We start from the raw sequence: 19,889 nt of genomic DNA, 5'->3' as shown, positions 1-19,889 counted from the left end.
GGAAAGTCCCGTTTCCGTGGCACGTCCTTTATTCTCTGCCTTGCTGCACTCTGGTCTGCAGGTGTTCTCAGAAATAGTTGCCCGTTGGCAGTGAACTTGGGAAGCTGGGTTTCTTGTCCCTTTGTACATATGCCTCTTGTAAAAACCTCAGTTCCCAGCAAAGACATGAGGCTGCAGGTTCTGTTGAGAGTGGTGACCTGTCTGTCCTTTTCACCGTCACATCCCTAGCACCATGCCTGGCACGTAGTAGGTGGGCAGTAAAAATGAGTACCATGGTATAGATCTGAAGTGGCCCCAGGGACCCCTGTGTTACAGGCGAGGTCCCAAGTCCATGGTGCCAGAGGAGGAGGTGGTGGAAACCCTGAAGGGTAGGGCCTCGGGCAGTTGAGGCTACCGGGCTGTGCCCTCCAAGGGTGCTGTGACATCCTGGCTTCTCATCTGCCTCCCTGTGGGATAAGTGGCTTTGTCCTCCCAGAAGCCCCTGACTGAAGCCTCCCAACCTGGGAGCCAAAGTAAACTCCTCCCTCTGCACTGGTCGCTCCAGGGGCACCCCTGGTTGACCTGGCCATGCTTCTCAGTGGCACTCCTGAGTCCCCCCAAAGCTGCGTCCTGTTCAGGATGCACCGCGGCCCGGACCCTTCCCTCCGCCAGGTCCCATCAGAGATGCTCGGGCCTCCAAGGGAACCTCCCAGCCTCCCATGAGCCTGCCCCTCCTTCTGCCTCACAAAGGCAGTTTGAGAAGCAGACTTGTAATCTCCCCTGTGCAAGGAGAAACAGAAGGTTCTGGAAAAGCTGTTTCTGTGAGCGCTGGCTAGGTGTGCCCAGGACCCAGCTGGACCAGAGCTGGTGACCTGCAGCAGCAGGGGCGTCCTGGGAGGGCAGGGGCTCAAACCAGGCAGACCTGGGTCCAGATTCCCACACAACCCTGCCGGGTGCATTGCCCTGTCGGCTGCTGGCCTGGGATGCTTTGTCTCCTCCTAGGTGACAAGGGGACACCTCGACTCTCCTGGTGGTGGAGGACTGAGGTCAGGATCAGACAGGCTGTTGAGACACTAACTCTGCCATCTTCCAGTCCTGACCTTGGGCACACTTGTGCCTGCCTCGCACATCTGTCATGAAAGCCGAGTTAAGACTCAGCCCAGTGACATGGTGACCCTGGACCCCATCACATGGGGACCAGAGGGGTTGTTCCTTCTCGCTTTTTTAAAGTCAGTTTTATTATGTGTTTGCTAAACTGAGAGTGGCTTTGCTGAACATGAAAGGGACCTTCTGCCCGCCCTCCTGCAGCAGCACAGCTGGTCAGCCCGGCAGGCACCCTGCCCAGTGGCCCTCTCTCCTAGGGCACTGCCTGAGCTTGACAGCACCCCCTCCTAGGCTGGCTCCAACTAGAACTGCACTGGGGTCACCATTGGTGACTTCAGTAGCCTCGGGAGCCTCCTTGATGTCTCTGGGTGTCTGGGCACAGTGTTCTTTGGGGGGATCCCTTGTCTTGCATTTTCTTGTCCTCAAAGTCCTCGCTCACTCTTCCTCCCCTCTGTCCCCCCACAACTTCCATCCCTCCTTTCTCCTTTTCCAATGTCTGCTGGGCTCGCTGTCCTCCAGGGTCTTCATGCTCCACCTAATTCCCTGTCCAGTGAAGGAGAGGGCCACATAGGAAGGGTGTATGGCCTCCCAGGGGTCTCAGACAAGAGCCAGGCCAGTCTTGGGCCACTGTGTTAGTCCACTTGGTGTGGCCCCAGGTGTCACTAGGAGGCAGGGTGTCTGAGATTCCTCCTGGAAGCTGCATTTGTCAATAAGCATGTGCTTCCCCTGAGGTTGTTGGGGGGCCTAGATACCCCAGGCTTGCTCCTGGAGCCCCCCTGGCCATAGGCCTCCCTCTTCTGCAGCCTCTGACACTCACCAGCCCCAGGCCTCACCAGGCTGCTGCAGACCTCCATCTCCAGACTCCACCTAGAGATGCCCAGAGCACCTTTGAAATGCACTGTTCTTCACCTCTGAGGGAGGGGTTGCTGGAGCAAAGAATTAGCAAGAGTGCAGAGTTTTGCTGTCTGCCTGTCCTGCACCCCGTGAAGTGGCCAGGCCCTGTGGGTCAGCGACTTGCACAAGTCCAGAGGCTCAGTGCAGGTTTCAGAGGCAGCTCTGAGCCCAAGTGGTCGGGGAGAGCCAGGAGCAACTTGGGTGGCCCAATCTCTGGGCAGTGCAGGGAGATGTGTGTGCTGGCTGCTCCTCCCGGCTTCCCGCACTCGTCCCCCTGACATGGGAGAGCAGGTTTCCAGGGGATCCAAGGTGTGGTTCCCAGAGGACAGAGGCCAGCAGCAATCCAGGCCCCTGGAGGCCTGGGGGTTCTGATATGGACACTGAGGTGGGAGGGCTCAGCTTCTTGGAGTCAAGCAACATGCGCCTGCCTCCCAGCAGAGGCAGTGTGGCCACATCTGGTGCCCAAAGTGGCACTTCTGCCCCATGGGACAGCAGGGCCTCCCAAAGGGGCCTCCCATCTCGAGTTGTTCCCAAGAGTCAGTGGGGCAGGGAAGCCATTCAGATGATGGGGCGCAGGCCCAGCCTGGAGAAGCAGTCTCCTGACACCCGGGACATGGGCTCCTTGATCCTGGCCAGGGCTCCCTCCCATCTGCCCCGCCTTCTGTTTTTTTTCAGCAGTGGAGGCTCTGTTTTGTCCACACAGGGCTGGGAGGAAAGGAGAGCCAGCCACAGGCTCCTGCAGACTGTCCCTAATAGAAAGGGCCTTGTGGCCAGAGGAAGGCTGGTTCCCCGTGGCTGACCCACAGCTTCTCTGACTCACCGTTTCCCTTCCACAGAGCAGACGTGGCTTTCCACCCGGATCTTCCTTCCACTGCCGCAGTTGGGCCTCCTCGGCTACGGGAACTTGGACTGTGTCTTTGGAGGTGAGGATATCAGGCCACATGACGCTGTCTCCTTCTTCCTTTCCCATGACAGATTCTTCAGTTATTCTGGGGATGCAGAGCTCTGAGGCTAAATTACCACAGTGGCCATATCATGGCAACTGTATCTGTCCCGGCTCCTGTCACTCTCCTGTGCCACCGTGGCCTGCAGGAACTTGCTCCAGAGAAGTCATTAAGGGGTAGGCAGGGATCTGGACGGGAGTGCTCCAGAGTCCCTCCTACTCCCAGGCCCATTAGGCAGTGCCCTGGGCAGGAGCCTGGGTGACAGGCAGATTGGGGGCTGGGTGGTGGGTGCGTGATAGCGTGTGTGTGGCCCACAACCCGCTGGCATCCACAGAGCCAGGGACACTTTTTGAGGGTGGAGATTTCGGAAAGGGATGAAGCCTAGAGGGCCTCTGTCTTTCTGCCCTCCTGATTTCTACCCTCTTCCATTTATTTCTTGGACTACTGACCACAGGATAGGGCCTTAGGGGATGTGTTGGTGGCCCTGCTGTCACAGAGCTGGCATCCAGGTGGGGACTGGGAAAGTCACAGTGCACAGACTCATCACCGGATCCTGATGCCTAGGCGTGAAGCTCCATGGGTGGGGAGGCTGCCCAGGAGGGGCCTTTGACCTGACACCTGCAGAGCCACACAGAGGACCTTGGTGGCCAGCCCTGGGTGAGCATGGCACCGTAAATCCACTTGCAGCAGCCACACCCTCCTGCCCCCCAAGTCTGGAGCTCGGGCAGCAGGATGCTCACCCTGCAGGTGCAGGCAGGACAAGCCCTGGGCCCCAGAGGCCAGCAGCCACAGGGTACCTGACAGCCAGGAAGAGCAGGGGATGGCCAGCTGTAGGGCACCAATCCCTGCAGCATGGGAGCTATGGTGCTCCTCATCCTTAATCAGAGGCTCAGCCTCAGCTGGGCCTCTCAGATGCTATTGGGTGGCCCTTGCCACTACACTTGGGACAGTGGGGGGGTGGGTCAGAACCACCATTATCACAGAGGAGGGGCTACTGGGAGCCCCAAGGCAAGAGGTCCTGGGAAGAAGTCCCCCAGCTCCCCTCTGCTCCCCTGCAGCCTACCCACATAGTCTTGGTGTGGCCCCACCTGGGGGTAAGGTGCAGGGCAAATGCAGTTGGGGTGAGTAGGGGTGGGGCATGAGGGATAAAGGTTTTTGCCAGAAAACATACCAGTAAAGGCTCCTCAGGGTGTGGCTGGGCTCCCTGGCATCCCAAGGAATAGGGAAGCAAGTGGTTCTGGGTGCTGGGTTCAGGCAGAACATGGTTCTCAGCAGTGCTCTCGGAGGACAAAGGACAAACTAGTCTGCAACAAGTGTTGAAGGGGAGTGGTGTTTGGGGCTTCAGTGCATCTTTTTCTCTCTCTTTTAAAATGCCACAATATAGGTGATAATTCTGCCAACATCGGGCACCTAGTGCAGAACAGGAGGGCTGTGGACTGAGCACTCAGTGTCCGTCTCCTCTGGGTCTCTCAGGACTGGAGCTTGAGGGGTTCACTTAGGGACAGATAGCTTCTTGCCAGGAGACACCAGGGTGCGGGGAGAGCAGGACAGGGAAGGAGGTCCCACTTAGGTGTGTGTGGAGGCCAGCACATTTGAGAAATGCCACCCGGTATTGTCCCAAGCCCGAGCCCTGGTGGCTCAGCCAGGGAGCATCCCTGAGGCCTGCCCTTCCCTGCCCTGGACTGAGCGAGCTCTGGGCAGGAGGGAAGAGCAGGTGGGGACAGGGAGGCTGACCATGTGACACTGCACCAAGGCCCGGCCTAAGGGGGGCAGGATGGGGGCTTGTGGGACCTGCCCTCAGCTCTACCCAGGATAGCCCCCACCCGAGTGCGTCCCCACCTCCAAACTCCCTTGGTGATTTTCTGGCACCTGGCTTTGTTCTTCTTTTTACCCTGTGTCACATGTCTCAGTGACAGTCTCTCTGGGGAGAAGTTTCTTGGCAGTGTCTTCTCCCCCCATGGGGTGTGCATGTGTGGCAGGGACAAAGGACACTTCCTTCCAAGCCCGGAGCTTTCTGGTCACTCACAGGGCAGGATGAGGTCGGACACCCTCTCCCTGTCACTGGAGAAAAGTCGGTGGGGGGAGGGAGGGCACTGTGGACGATGCCGGGCTCAGCACCACCTGTCCTCTCAAGACCTCCAGGTACATGACACCCTGGGAAGGCAAGGCCGAGAGGCCTGACAAGGCTTGCTATGGGCCTCCCTAAGTACCTGCCTCTCCCCAGTGACCGCTAAGTACCCAATTAGGGGAAGCTGACTGCTCAGGAGTGAGGAGCCAAGGCCACCTGGGTTCCAGGGGCAGGATCAAGATGCAGGGTGTTGGGCAGACAGGTGGGGTCGGTGCATTGCCCCGGGGTGCAGTGGGCATGGGCAGGGAGGAGATGAGCTAGGATGGGGTGGACACGGTTTCTGCAAGGCCAGGAGAGAGTGCTCTGCTTCATGGCCACATGGTCTGTCCCAGATGCTCTGCTACCGCAACCCAGAGAAGCCACAGACAGAACAAGTCCTCTGTAGAATTTTATGTGCCCGGCACATTGAGTGGGTCAACTTGGCCTCAGTTTGCCAGCCCTGGTCTGAGAGTAACTCGCTCCTTCTCGCTCCTCCTCATGTGAGATGGGAGTCACCACCGTGGTGCTTACCTAATGGGCAGAGGAACTGGTCCAGGCAGAGCCCAGGAGATGCTATCACCTGCCATGTGGGTCCCCACCCCACCCCCTTCAGTGGCCCACATGCCTGCCCATACTCTCTCTGTGCCAGCTGTGCTGAGCACGTCTGGAGTGTGGACACCACGGTCCTCCTTTCAGATGGGCAGGCCAAGGTCGAGCGGGACAGGGCAGCTGGCCATCCCTCCTGTAGGCAACTGGCCCAGTGTGTGCCCAGCGAGTGGGTATAAGGCTGGACCCCACTGCCAGAGCAGTGCCCCCCACAAAGGCCCAAGGCACCACGTCTGGGCTAGAGCTTCTGTCAGGGTGCTTAAGCCACACCAGGGCCATGAAGGACTCCACTCGCTGCTGACCTTCCCTGCGCTCTGCCTCGGTGCTTTGGTCCCCATATCCCAAGCCCTACCTGGCCCCAAGTGGGTTTTCTGTCAAAAACAAGGCCCCACCTGTGTAGCTGTTCCCACCCTGGCCGTCTGGGGGTGCGCTCACCTCCTCTTCCAGCCCTGGGGCCCCAGGGCCCCCCTCCTCTGTCCCACGACCCAGACTGCCACAGGCCGGGTGGAAGAGCCCTTTGGCTCTCAGTTCTGCCAACCATGCAGCCCCAGACCCCACTTTCCCCTGGTGTAATTGAATCCAGTCCTGCGTCAATTGGTTTGTCCCCAAACAAACGGCCCACCCGCAAAATCCATCTCCACATCCCCGCGAACCTTAGGCCTGACCAGTCATCCCCAGCCCTGCTTGTTTAATTGTTGTTTTCCTTCCCAGACTTTCAAAAATAATATTTATCCCTGCTGGGATGGGCTGTCCACCGCCCGCCGCCTTGGCAGGCTCAGCAGCAGGAGTCACGCCACCGTGCACCACCTGGAGAACCCCCAGGAGGGCCTCCAGGCCTTCCCTGACCACCTGGTCAGCAGCAGACTGGCTCTCTGGAAGCTTGGGGGTCGTGGCCTCCCAGGCACCTGAGACAGCCCCAGGCTGCACCCCGTGGGACTGGAAATGCGGCCACCCCTGTCCTGGGACTTCCCACCAAGATACAGAGGCCAGGAGACTTTCCCAGCCATGAACAGAGCCAGGTGGCCACCTGAGACCTGCTTGGTGAAGGTGGAGACATCCAGGGCCGGGGGGTTGCATGCTCTCCCTAACGGTAGTCATTGGCAGGAGCCAGCTCCTCAGAGGCTGCCTCTGTGTGTCCTCCTCTCCTCTCCCACCTCTGCCACCGCTTGCCTGGCAGCTCCCAGTGACTGGCAGCTCCCGCCATATCAAGGCATGAGTTCAAGGGCAGAAAGCAGTGACTTGCTCAGTGGCACAAAATAAGGAGCAAGGGACTTCTCCAGCTCTGACCTTGGAGGAGACACCTTGGTGCCTACCCAGGTGGCTCTGGGGCCCCATGGAGGCAGAAGATGGCACACCCAATGCAGCGTGCCAGTGCCCCCTCCCTGTACAGTACGCCCATCTCTGGCCTTGAGGACCTGAGCCTGAGGAAACAGGAAAGACCAGCAGCCATCAGTGGCCAGGTCCACGCACGCTGACAGGTGTTCTCACTGCACCTGCCGTGTGCCAGGTGCCGTGGACTCTGTTTTGGGCACTGACCCTGCAGTAGCCCTCTATGCCACCGACCTGTGCCATATTGTGTGTCATCGTATTACCCACTGTCTTTCTCCCTTGGGATACTGCATGTGTCACCTGTGCCCAGCAGAAGGACCTGGGAGGTGTCACTCGCTCAGCACCAGGACCTTCCCAGTGTTAAGTGCATTAGTCACAACAGTGCCCACTGACATGGCTCCTGAAAGGGGACAGAGGCCGAGTGTAGTGAGGAGACAATTCCCCTTTCACAGGTGTTTGAAACTGAGCCTCTGAGGGGTGACAGCAGCTGTGTTGCCTGCAGACTTTGGGGTTTTTGGTGCTGCCAGAACTCACCCTTCAGGGTCAGAACCAGACTCCTGCAAAACCCACCCACACCAAGACCTGTCCCCTTTGCATGTTGTGCATTCCTGCCAGAATGGCCACTGTCTTCTTTCTACCTCCCACATCCCCCCAGCAGGGTCCTGGGGCCTGCGGTACCCTGAGGGGTGATGGGGGTTCTCTGGTTTGGTGAGTGGGGCTCTGTGACCAACTGTGCTTGGGAAGCGCTACGTCTCCTCTCAGTCCTCCAGAGGTAGTGCAGATGCTCACAGCCAGAAGGACTGACAAGGGTGGCAGGGACGCATGAAGAGCCTGATGTCAGCCATGCTGACCATATCCCAGGTGGTCAACCAACTCCCTTCAGGGAGGGCCTGAGAAGCACTGATTTAAAATAATCATCTTTGATTTCCAAAACCCTTTTTTTATCCTCATCTTCACACAAAGGCTGCCCTCAGCTTCAGCAGACAGTGCTCGGCCTTCGCTGCTGCCAGGACCCTTCACCAGGGGTGGGCTCTTCCCTGGAGCACAGGCTGTGGCACACGGGGTCACCACCCAGCAGCCTGCACCTGGCAGACCTATTAAGCAGCCTAAAGCACGTCTTTTCTGTGCACCAAATGGGCCCCCCACCTCCCTCCCGATGGCTAGGGATGGTTTGAGAGTGCTTGGGTACACCTGGCATGGTGCCTGCCCAACATGTGCCCTCAGGAAGTCAAAGGGCAGCTCCAGAGACGGTCCACAGCAGACAGTTGGTGGGCTGGGGAAGATATTAGGGTTTCCATTTCTGTTCAGGTTTTTATCTCATCCTTTAAATCTGCTAATATTAAACATTTAAAGATGTGCATAGACGGGGAGCCAGCTGCACGCACAGGGACATTTGTGAAAGCGTCTGCTCTGGGGAACCGTGCACCCAAAGTGGCCTCACCAGGAGGTCACCCAACCGAGTGGTAAACAGAGTCCACTGACTCTCAGCCAGGCCTCAGCAGTGTCCCCCTCTGTCCTTGCCAGGACAGAGCTTTGTGCCCACTCATGGGGTTTGCTCTGGGGTATTTGCCAGGTGCATGCAGGGCCCACAGTCCCCAGACTACATGGTCTCTTTTGCGTGAGTCAGGACCAGCCACAGAGGTGTGAGCACTGTGCAGAAGGTCTCAGTGGCAGAGCCCTGCCTTTCCTCATGGAGCTTAGAGCCCCTGAGAAGCCACATGAGAATGGAGCTTGGTCATGGAGGTGGCAGGTGGCTTCTCGTGTTTGGTGACAGTGTATTTTGATGGCGTGGCTCTTGGTAGCCGTCTGAGATCTCGCATGAAGGAGGCTGGGTTTCAGGCATTTTCTGAAGAGGGGCTACTCCTGGGCTCCTGTGGCCCCTGCCCGACCTGGAGAAGCAGTGGCCCTTGAGGCTGGCTCTCAGCTGGGGCCTGTCACCACCCTAGAGCTGCTGATACAAAGCAGCTGGGCTGAGGTGGCACGTCTCAGATGAGCTCCCCAGTGCTGTTAGTGCAGTTGGCTTGTCCCCTGCATGTCCCTTTCCCGTCCCCCTCGGCTCACCCCATCTCCCCTCAGGCCTTGGAGCCTCGACCTTGGACAATGCCAGCCTCTCTTTGCTCTGGCACAGCCCAGTGTCCTTCCACACTCTGTTCTTTCTCTGTTGTCCCTGAGGCTGGGAACTGAACCCAGGGGCTCTGTACCAGGGAGCTGAGCTACATCCCCTACCCTTTGTATTTTAGGGTCTCTCTCCAAGTTGTTTGGGGCCTCACTAAGTTGCTGTGGCTGGCCTTGAACTTGCCTGCCTCAGCCCCTGCATCACTGGAATCACAGGCATGTGCCACTGTGCAGGTCTGTCTTGCTCTTGACCCAGAACTGCCCTAGGATCACCCAGTTGGTGCTGGACAGAGCCAGGCAAGGAGACTGCCTTCCAGTGCCAGGTCCCCTCCACCAGAGCCTCAGTCTCTCTGGAACACGGCCCTGACTCCTATTCAGAGATGCTGTTTCACTCTTACCCCTGGGATTTCTCATCTAGAAAATGAGAGGGTCATGCTTCCCTGGCAAGGACCCTGGAAAAGGCTATTGAGGGAAGCCGAACACTGTTCTCTGTGCCTCTCTGTCACTTTCCCAGAAACCAGGCTGTTTTCAGCCTCCAAGAGGCAAAGATGAGAAGGAACATGGCTGAAGGTGGCCAGGTGGCCCTGCTCAGGGCTCTCCCTGGCATGAGCAGTGGGTGAAGGAGTTCTGAGCCTCAGAGGGGCTCTTCCCAGGAGAGGGCAAGCAGGACCTGGGCAGGGACTGCCTCCTCAATGGGGCTGTTGGCAGCCCTGTGCACATCTGGCCAGGGCTGTGTGCATAGTCCACGTCCTCTGCCACCAGACGGGCACGGTTCTCAGCCCATGGTGAAACCTCTTGCTGCCATTTGCTCTGTGACTGGATGAGTCATGGCAGGCACTTGTGGGTCACATACATGAGAGAGCATCCTCCTGGGCACAGGTCTGGATGGCCTGCCCCCGAGTGTGACCCCGCCTGCACCACAGCGCGTGGCCTGCTGAGATGATGCACAGAGGATGGGGACCTAATTCTTTGGGAGAACCCCAGGCTCAGCTCCATGACAAGGGAAGTCCATGTGTGTCTGAGAGCCGGGCAGCCCTGGGTGCCGTGGCCACAACAGTGGAGGAGCCCTGCCATCAGCAAGGTCCATTCTACTGACAGAAGGAGGGGGGAAATTCACTCAGGCAGCCCTCACACATGACAGGGTGGCTGGCGGGATGGAGGCAGCCTGAAGTAGGGTGGTCTGGGAAGACTTCTATGGAGGCAGTGTAAGTGTCAAAGAGCTGTCCCTGGGGTGCCCCTGAAAGGAGGCCCTGGTCACGGACAGAGCAGTTGAAGGGCCTTGAGGAGGAGGATCACTGTAGTCCTTACAGTGAGGAGGGGAGGGAACAAGGTGGCAGAGAAGAAGGCAGGGCACCTCAGGCACCGCCACATCCCAAGAGACAAGTTCAGAGATCACCATGGGCGCAGAAGTCCTGGGAGCTGGACAGCCTGAGTGGTGACTGAGCCAAGTGCAGGAAGCCTGGGCAGTTCATCCCTTGGAGCCCACGGTGGGGGGTGGGGGTGTGGGCGGCAGAAGACACCTGCTGGGGTAAAGGGGTGGGTTTGCTTCCAGGTGTCCTGTTGGCCTGTCTCCCTGCCTGCCCCAACCAGGCCTCAAGCCGCATAGGGGCTCCGTAAGGAAAGGGAGCCCGGAGACAGGATGCCGCCCAAGGGCCAGCTTACCGCTGGAATCCTCCACTGTAGACACTGGCAGTGGGATTGGGGGAACCTGGTTCCTCGTGTGTGTCTGGCCAGCAGCTCTCCCCCAGGCGCAGAGACCCTGGGGATCAGTCTAGGAACTGACCTCCATCAACTTCTGCAGGATCCTGCCTCCCAGGGCAAAGGCTACCGCTTGGGCGGCCTCTATGAACCCAGGGAACAGGCGCACGGACCTGGGGACAGCCACTCACCTTGGGTCCAGCTCTGCTCACTGCTGCCCGTTGTCCTCAGGTGAGTCTGCAACCCTGAGATCAGTGGAAGCTCCTGAGTGACGTGGCTTCCTTCTGCCTTAGTTCTCTCCACCAGGAAATGGGCATGGCACCACACTCAGGAGGGTCCAGTGCATGGCCACTGGGAACTGGCCCACACGGGGCTCAGGGGACAAGCCGGGCAGCCTGCTTGGTCGCATGTGCCTCTGATGTGCCAGGAGATGGCAGTGGCATATTTGAAGGGCTTTTAATGACCGGAGGTCTGGCTGGGGTTTCTCCCCTGTGACCTGTTCCTCACCCTACCTCCCTGCCCTGCCTTGGGTGGCCCCAGACATGTTCCACAGCAGTGCCTTGTGCAGGTGGGGAACAGGCACCCACACACCACGTGGCTCACACTGAGCTGGCTCTGGTTCTGCCAGCAGGTCCAGCGGGAGATCAGGACGCCTGTCCTGAGGCAGGGTCCAGGCTCCTTGGGATGTGCCCCTGCTCGGTGCCACATGCACACGGGGAGAGGCGGTCAGGGCTGGTGCCTGCCCACCAGGCCTTCAGCAGCTGCAGAGCAGGGGAAGAGGGCACAAAGGTTCTTGTGGGTCACACCCCCTCCTCCTGGTGCCTCCTTCCTAGCCCCCCCTTCCCTGGGGAAGGGCACAGGTGATTTTGCCCTCTTCACTGGTATCTGGTCTTCAGGGCGGGTTAGGGCTGCAGCTTGCAGAGGTGGAACCCAAACCTCTGTGGCATGGCACATGCGCCTGTGTGGGCCTCACACCTGTGTGCAAACATGCTGTGCACACCGGCTTTTTACCAGGCCTGGCCCCTCCCACCCCACACACCCCACAAGAATTAGGAACATGGCAACAAACTCCAGTTGTTTCAGACCCACAAACCATCACTAATCATGCGTCCCCGGCATGGCGGAGAGGGTAGTGTGTGCATTGGGGAGTAATTGGTGAACCCGAGGTGAATGAAATAATTGGAAAAGTGAGGTGCGAGTTTGTTACCAAAGTGCCAGCACGGGGGAGGGCTGGGGGTGGTAGGCCGTGTTTAAAGGCCCGGCCTGTCCTCTTCATCCACAGCTACAGATACAGTAATTGCTATTTTGTGGTTCCTATTATCTACACAGTGGGGAGCAGGCTGGCTGGAAAGGAGGCCTGGTGTCCTGCCAAGCCCCTCCCCTTGGGACCTGGTCCTGCCCAGCCTGTCCCCAGTGGTAGCCTTCACCCTGGGAGGCAGGTTCCTGCAGAATTTCCTTCTAAAGTTCCTTCCAAGGACTTGAGACCTGGCATCAGGCCAGAGCTTAAGAATCGCCTGTATTCGTGTCCCGCTTCTCTCCCCAGAGCTAATGGTGCCTCATCTATTTTCTCCCCGACCTTTCTTATCTCTTTTTAATTCTCTTTCGATATCTCCATGATCATTATCGTTGGCCTTACGAGATCCAACACGATCACACGAGTGCCCAGGGCCATCCGCTGTCCCTGCATTGTTCCAGGACAGGAGCAGTCCTGGGCCGTGGGTCCCAGGTCCTGAGGACTTGGCCAATAGCCTTCTCTCTGGCCCTTGATTTTTTCAGCTGTAAACCAATAGATGGTGTCACTCTTATCCTCAGTTCCCTTACCCCTGAAGATGGTATGTTTCAAAGACCAGCCCTGGCAGGCACTCCTCGATGGCTGGCACCGTGGCAGCAATGATGGCATGCTGAAGCCTCAGTACATTTGATGCTAAAGCCAGACATTTCTGCAAGTGTCCGAAGATGTCCAAAAGTTCCTTCTAAGATCTAACTCCAATGCTCCAGCTCCATCTTACCCCGCTCCCTCTCCTCTTGTTAGTAGAAGAAAGAACCTGCTCACCAGAGCCATTTCCCTGAAGCTGCCAGGGTTTTCGGACACAGCTTCCATTGGCCTGCAGAGGTCCGTCTGGAAGCCCTGGGCCAGGGTTCCCTGAGACCCCCAGCTGGGTTCTGTGGTGGACCCAGAGTGTCCATCTGTCACAGTTCCCCTTGCTGAGCTCTGCAGCGCCTCTTCCACTGGCCACAGAAGCCCAGCTCTGCCAGCCTGTCCTCTCCACCTCCTCATCGTCTCTAGACCCCCGGCTGCTTACCATGTACAGAGCATCCAGCTGCCCCTGGACTGCAAGGGGTGGGCGACCTCAGCGGTCTCCCTCTTCTGCCCTCCCTTCTCCTTCTCTCCCTCTCTCTCTCTCTCTCTCTCTCTCTCTCACACACACACACACACACATACACACACACACTCTCTCTCTCTCACAGGCTGGCTCTTCACAAAAAAGGGCTGAGAGACCTGGGCAGAAGTTGAGGACGCACAGGGGAGAAGGCTGTGGGCCCTCCGGGCACAAGTCGGGGTTGGCGCCGGAGGACAGAAAGCTCAGGCTGTTCCCTCTCTTGCCCCCTGGTGTTGGGCAATCACTGAACTGTGGTGGGCTGCACGGGGCTTTCCTGGCCCCCTCGTGGGTCTCCTGCTCATGTCAACCTGGCCAGGCCGGCTCCTGACAGTGGCTGGCAGGGTGGCCACACTGTCTGGCCCAGAGGCCAGGCCTGGGCACTCGTTCTCCAGCTCTGTCACCTGGGGATGGGCTGCTGATGAGCATGTCTGTGCATGCCCCATGTCCCCTGCCTGGGAGGGGAGGCTGCTGTCACCTGTTGGTTGGCTCAGGTTGTCCCCAGGTGTCCTGGTGGAGCTTGCTGCAGATACAGGTGACAAGACCACTGTGGTTCCCACCACGCAGGGCTTACCTCCAGCCCTGGGGAGGCTGGGGGCAGACAGACATCCACCCCACAGTGAGCCCTGGCTTTACAGGTGGCTTCCAGCCATGCCTCGGGGACATCACAAGGGGCTGCTGTGAGCCAGTGGGGACCAGGGCTGGGTCGGGGGAACGGGCCCTCCATACTGCTGGACCACCAGTGCTGGACCTGCAGGCTCACCCACAGACCCTGGTCCTTGTGGCCACCACACATGTCATCCCTGGGGTCCCCATGCCTCTCTGAAGAACTGGAGCCAGAGGGTCAGGTATCTGAAGGGGCCCAGCAGAGAGCTCGTCACCGGCCCCAGCAGAGGCAGGGACCTGAGAGGTGACCTGGCTGTCATGGGACGTGTTGGCTTTAGGTGGCAGGATAAAGCAGGTTTTGGGAACTGTACTGCCTGCTCTCTAGACTCACCTTCTTGTCCCACCTTCCTGGCCTGTGTCCCCAGCCCCAGCCCCCTCCAGAGGGATCAGAAACAACCTCGCAGCGGGAAGACGAATGGGCTTCATTCTGGCTCCTCCTGTTCCCAGGAGGCTGGCATCCTGACCAGAGCTGTTCCTAATCTGTGCAGAGGAGGTGCCAGGAGGGGTCGAGCTCTGGGGAGCTGCGAGGAGACGTGTGGATTCATTTTGAGGCTTCATAAGGCAGTGGTTGCATGCTGTCCTGCCGGCAGAAATCAGACTGTCAGATGCCTGGTCATGCTGGCGGCCGCGAGTTAACACCTCAGGTTCAGCTTATGTTGTTTGAGGAGGGCTGACGGCCTTTCCCGTGTTGGTCCCTGGTCGATCTTTGGCCCTGAAGCATCCTGGACCGTCGGGGGCATGTGGGTGCTGGGGTCACGAGTGTGTGTAGATTTTCAAATATGCCAGCCCTCTCTGCAGAGCCGCGCATTAAATATTTATCGGCAGCAATTTGTGCTTCTGTAGTTGATAAATGGATACTAGGAGGCGGCTGGGGGTGGGAAGGCAAGGAGAGGGCCAGGAAGGCCCTTGGTCCTTTTGTCCTGCATCTCTAGGGGGAGCAGGCCACAGGGTTGGCATGTCACCTGTGTGATCCCTGCGGCAGGAGGGCCATTTTCTTGGCATAGCGCTGCCTGCGTTGGCTCACAGATATCAAAGGACAGATCAGGGAAGGGGACGTGATGTGGAGGAAGGAGCTTTGTGTCGATCCAGTGCCAGCCCTCAAGGCGCCTCCTAGGTGCCAGTCCTGGGAGCTGCTGCTCCTGCTCACCTGCTCAGCCTGGAGCTCCCATGCAGCCAGCTGGACCTGGACTTGGACCTGGCCCCACACCCAGAACCCGGGGCCTCTCTGGCCTGGCAACATGGGCACAAGCCTGGGTCCCACAGAACTGGCTTCCCCTCCAGGAAGGGGAGGAGAGGTTCCCCAGCTGGCAGCTTCTTGGATTGGAGCTGAAAATGACCTCCCCGTGTGAGCCACCAGGGCCTGACGGGTGTGCAACGTGTGCCTGGGAGCACGTGTGACCGTCCTCCAGCCACCCACCCCCTATGCAGATCCCTGTGCTCAGACCCCATCTGCTTCTGTTCACAGCACCTTCAGAGAGCTGAAGATGGTCCGCTTGCCCAAGAAGATGACCTGGACAGGCACGCACAGGTGCTTCAGCTTCGTGGACTTCCTCACAAAGCAGGATGCCAAGGTGAGACCCTGGGGAAGCTCGAGGCCTGTTCAGTGCAGCGTGCACCACCCCCGAGCTTGTGTCCCTTTTCCTGACCGTGCTAATTCATGCTGCACCTCGGGAGGGAACGCTGCTGGGTTTGCGTCTGTGACATGGGAAAAGGCTGCTCCCTTGCACCCATGCAGGAGGCCAGATTGCAGGTTTCCCAGGCCTTCACACAACAGAGAGGGCTCTGCCATTCAGCTGTCCCCAGGGTGGGCAGTGTGCTATGTGGAAAGGCACTCAGAGACGAGAGCAGAAGGTGCCAGGGGCAGCCCGTGGGGACACGTCTCTCTGGTTATCTTTGCACCCTGGCCAGGCTGTGGTTGGTATGGTTGTGCATGTGAGGCAGCCTTGGTGGCCCCATGTGCATGCTGTTTGCATCCCTGCGGCTGTCCCGCCAGGCTTGGTTGGCTGGTCGGAGGTTTGTGGTGCTGAGGACTCGATCCAGGGCTTCACACGGGCCAGCAGGGCTCTTTCCCTGAGCCCAGCCCTGGCCTTCTGAAATGGAGCCTCTGCTCCAAATTTGAGTACAAAATGTTGGCCCTGCTGTGGGTGCTGGGTTCTCATCTGCCACCAGCAGGCTTCCCTGCTGTGTCCTTGGTCACTGCTGCACCCTCAACCCTGAGCTCCATATAAAAGGTCCTGTGGGGCCATGGTCATGGACTTCCCTCTGGGAGCTCTGGCCTCGGCCCCCTCGAGGGTGAAGAGAAACCACGGGGAGGCTGTGCTGGTGACCCTGCACCTTCTGCCCTGGCAGGGATTCCTTTGGGAAAGCAGAAGCTTCTTGAATACACTGTGGCATAAGAGGGTCCCAGTGAGGGGGTCAGCTGGCACGGAGCCCAAGGTGCAGCTCTGGGTCACTGCTCGGGCCCTGGGAACACCCCGGAGGGCCCTGCCAGACTTTGTCCCCAAGCCTTGCACCAGGTGCCTGGGCTTTTGGCCACGTGGCCACTTTCATCTGGACACCTGCTCCTCTCGCCTGGGCTGGCAGCCTTTCCTTGCCTCCCTTCAGGGTTGGAGGTGCAGCCCCTGCAGGCAGCAGGCCCAGGCCAGCATGGGAGGCAGCAGAGGGCAGCTGTGCAGCCTGGAAGGCTCACCAATGGCAGGGCCCACCTTTCTGGGCACAGCAGATGGTGTGCTGACCCAGGCCCGGCACATGATAAGCTCTGCATGTGACTTGGCCGTTCCCTCCTCGCTGCCATAGTGCCTGTCCCCACAGGCCGCTGTCCTTGGTCCTTGGTGTACGCACAGCGGGGGGCTGGGTAGAGAAGGCTGTGGGTGGGTTTCCTCTGTCAGTATCTGTGCTGGGCATAGGTGTGGCTACACTGTCTGCTCATACTGGGCTAGTGGGCCTAGGAAACACCTCAGCAGGGCACACCAGCAGGCCGTGGTCAGCACGGGAGTTTGGCACACAAACCGTGAGTCCAGACTGCCAGTCAGCATCCCAGTGTCATGTCGCCTGTCCTGTGACCATGGGCCACTGGACCCCTTTGCACCTCCTTCCCCTGTGGCATGGTGGCAGTTCCTTGCAGAGTGGCCTGTGGCCTGGGTGCCAGGTGTTCTGGGAACAGGCCAGCTCGACCTCCTGTTGGTCGTGAGGGTGACACAGGGGTGGCTACAGTGGGGTGACCCAGGGAGAGGTGTGGGGAAGGGCAGGGAGCAAAACACCCCCTTCCAACCCCAGAGCTGGGGTCACCGTGACACAACACTCGGGTCTGGAGGTGGCGGCTGCTCCCCACCATCCCTTCCCTACCTCCATTTCTGGCTCCTGGAAGAAGGAGGGAGGCCCCAGCCCTCAGGAGTGGCTCGTCCACCCTCTCCTCTGCTGGGCATCTGCTTCTGACCCCCAAGGGCCTGTAGCCCTTCCCTCCCTGCTCCAGGCACAGGCCCTCGCCATCCCCCCACCTAATGAGCCACTTCCAGAAAGTGCTAGCCACAGCTCTTCAGAGATGGCCGCTCCATCTGCCTGCCACACAGGGAAAACCGCCTAGCTCCTCCGTCCTCCCGGCCTGTCCGCAGCCCGGGCGGATACCTAACCCTGACTCAGGGACTGCGCTCTGCAGTGGGTGAGTGACTCCTGCTGTGGGTGCTCTGAATACCAGGCCAGCTCCCGGGCATGGGCTTGAGGAAGGGGAGCGGCTCTGGGGCCTTGGCGTCATGTTTTGATCCTCACAGGACTCTGGGGGTGGGGCAGGAGGCCTCTGCGGCTGGAGACACAGAGGCCTCGAGGCCTGTGTCCTGCTCACAGTCCCACAGCCAGGGCTCGCCAGCTGGGCACAGTGGTCCTTCCACCTCATCTATGGAGTCCCCTAACCCAGGGCCATCTCTGTGTCACCTCTTAGGGACACCTTGGCAGAGGCCAGAGGCTGTCCCTTGGAGTATCTTTGGGAACAGCCTCTCCAGCCCCCAGAGAAAGGGTGGCATTCCTCATGCCTCCCTGCAGAGGATCAACCTCCCTGCGTCCCACTGGTCAAGCCTGAGGCGAGCCCAGGAGCCAGCCCACATGTACTGGGGCTCCCCAGCCAGGTCCTCATTGGCTGAGTGGCCACCAATGGCCACTGGGATTCTCTTAGAAGCCCCCGTCCCCCAGGCGGTCATGGAGGAAGGAAGAAAGGGCCACGGGGAGGGCGGCCTGGGGGAGATTGAGCTGCTCGCGGTTCCTTCTCCTCCCCGTCCGCACCTTTGTACTTCTGCGGCTGCAGCTGTTTTTATTTGCCACCGCCGCTATTGTTTTAAAAGGTTTATTTTCACATGGAATGTTATCCAATGAGCAGAGTGATGTGTCGGCTTAAATAAACACGTGGGAGAGCCAAGCGCCATGTCAGCGGGCGCTGGCAGCCACCTGCTCTTGCTGTGGAAGACAGCACAGTCGATTGTGGGGCCCTCCAGCCAAGGATGGGCACTGAGCGAGCCACAGGGTGTGGGCCCCATGCCTGCCCCCATCCGAGGGAGCTTGGAGCAGGCTTCTCCCAGCCCCGGTCACCTTACAGAGTCCACTGCGGTGGGCAGCCAGGGCCAGGTGGAGCTGCGAGGGCCCCCCAACCCTCCTCCTTGCTGGGAGCCTGTCCCTGCCACATCCACTTGGGAACTGTCATGGTCCGGCACGTGCTAGGGCACACTTTCTTGACTGAGTGTGACGGGGAGGCCCAGGTCTGTGGGACGCAGCAGGGTCCCAGGGGCATTGCCTGGGAAAGGGAGGGGGCAAGGCGCACTGTCCTGACACCCCCTCCCCCAGCAGGGCCACACAGGGTTCAACGTGGCGGTCAGCATGGCAGTCAGCAGAGCTGCCTCTTCCTTGTTGGGTGTGTGCAGGGGACTTACCCCCACCAGAGGAAACTGCCCTGGGGGCCACTGAGGGTGACAGGGAACATGCCTGGAAGCTCTGCCCACAGCCACAGCCCGTGGCATGAAAGAGTGGGGGCAGCAGAGCGTTCCTCCGGCCTCTGGGTTGGTGCTGCAGCTGGACATTCTCCGTGCCCTCCAGGGTGTTGGCCGGGGGCAGGCCCAGTAGTCACACTGTCCTGAGCGTGGTACGTACACACACACACTTGGGCACGCGGTGCTCCACCGTGGGGTTCTGCTGTCATCACAGCCCAGAGGGACAAGAAAAGGCGGCTGGATTCTGAGATTACCTGCAGGGCAGGGACTTGGGCTCAGCCAACACAGGTGTGAACTGAGTGTCTAGAATCAGGATAAGCCACTGCCACACAGGCACAGCCCAGCCGCTTCCCTGCCAGCCTCCCAGCAGCCTGAGGCTTGTCCTGTCCTTGGAGGTCAGAGCAAGGAGTCAGGTGCAATGTCCTCCTTTCAGATTCACAGGCGATTAGTTACCATGGGCAGGTCCAGGTGCCAGCTGAGCTGGAGGACCTCTCCTCCTCCATGGTATTCAAATAATTTGCTTCCAGTGCTGGTGAAAGATTCTGGGAGCCTGGCCCTCGCCAGGCGCTGGGCCAGGGCTGGAGGAGCAGCCGTTGTCTTACCTTATCTTCTGGTGGCCTAAGAAGTCAGAGCTTTCAACTGTGCAGTTGAGAAAGTGAAGAGGGAAGTTTCTCAACAGTCAGGAGCCAGAGAGCAGCGGGGCTGGGCCCTGTGCCCTGCTGGAGCCCTGAGAATTACTGGGCCCAAGCCCTCCTCCTCAGTGGCCATTCTGCTGTCCCAGGCATGCTGTTAACTCCTGAGGTGGAGGTGGCACCCAGGTGCCCATCTCTGGTAGAGCACGTGGCTCACAGCAGGTCCCTGGGGGAGGGTCCCTGGGGATGAATCGGGATGCTTGAGCTGGGAAGCGGGTGGGCATGGGGGTGGGAGAGAGATGTTTTGGGAGCCACCAGCTGGGGATGGGCCTGTGGGTATCTGTCTCAGAAGCACACTCTGCCACATGGTGTCACTTCTCAGAAGGACGCAGAGTCACTCTTTGTTGTGCACAGACCCCATGAACCGGGGGACATTTTTGCCCAGTTGGCACTCTCCCTCCACGCAG

General features: G+C 59.3%; 1 pseudogene; it reads left to right on the top strand.

The window, feature by feature from the left end:
- Window positions 1-19,889, top strand: part of LOC143389477 (transcription termination factor 1, mitochondrial-like) — a 36,567-nt pseudogene that overhangs the window by 11,855 nt on the left and 4,823 nt on the right.

Source organism: Callospermophilus lateralis, unplaced genomic scaffold (assembly GCF_048772815.1).
Source record: "Callospermophilus lateralis isolate mCalLat2 unplaced genomic scaffold, mCalLat2.hap1 Scaffold_63, whole genome shotgun sequence".
Taxonomy (NCBI): domain Eukaryota; kingdom Metazoa; phylum Chordata; class Mammalia; order Rodentia; family Sciuridae; genus Callospermophilus; species Callospermophilus lateralis.
Note: the sequence above shows the minus strand (reverse complement) of the source record. Positions and strands in the feature narration are given on the sequence as shown.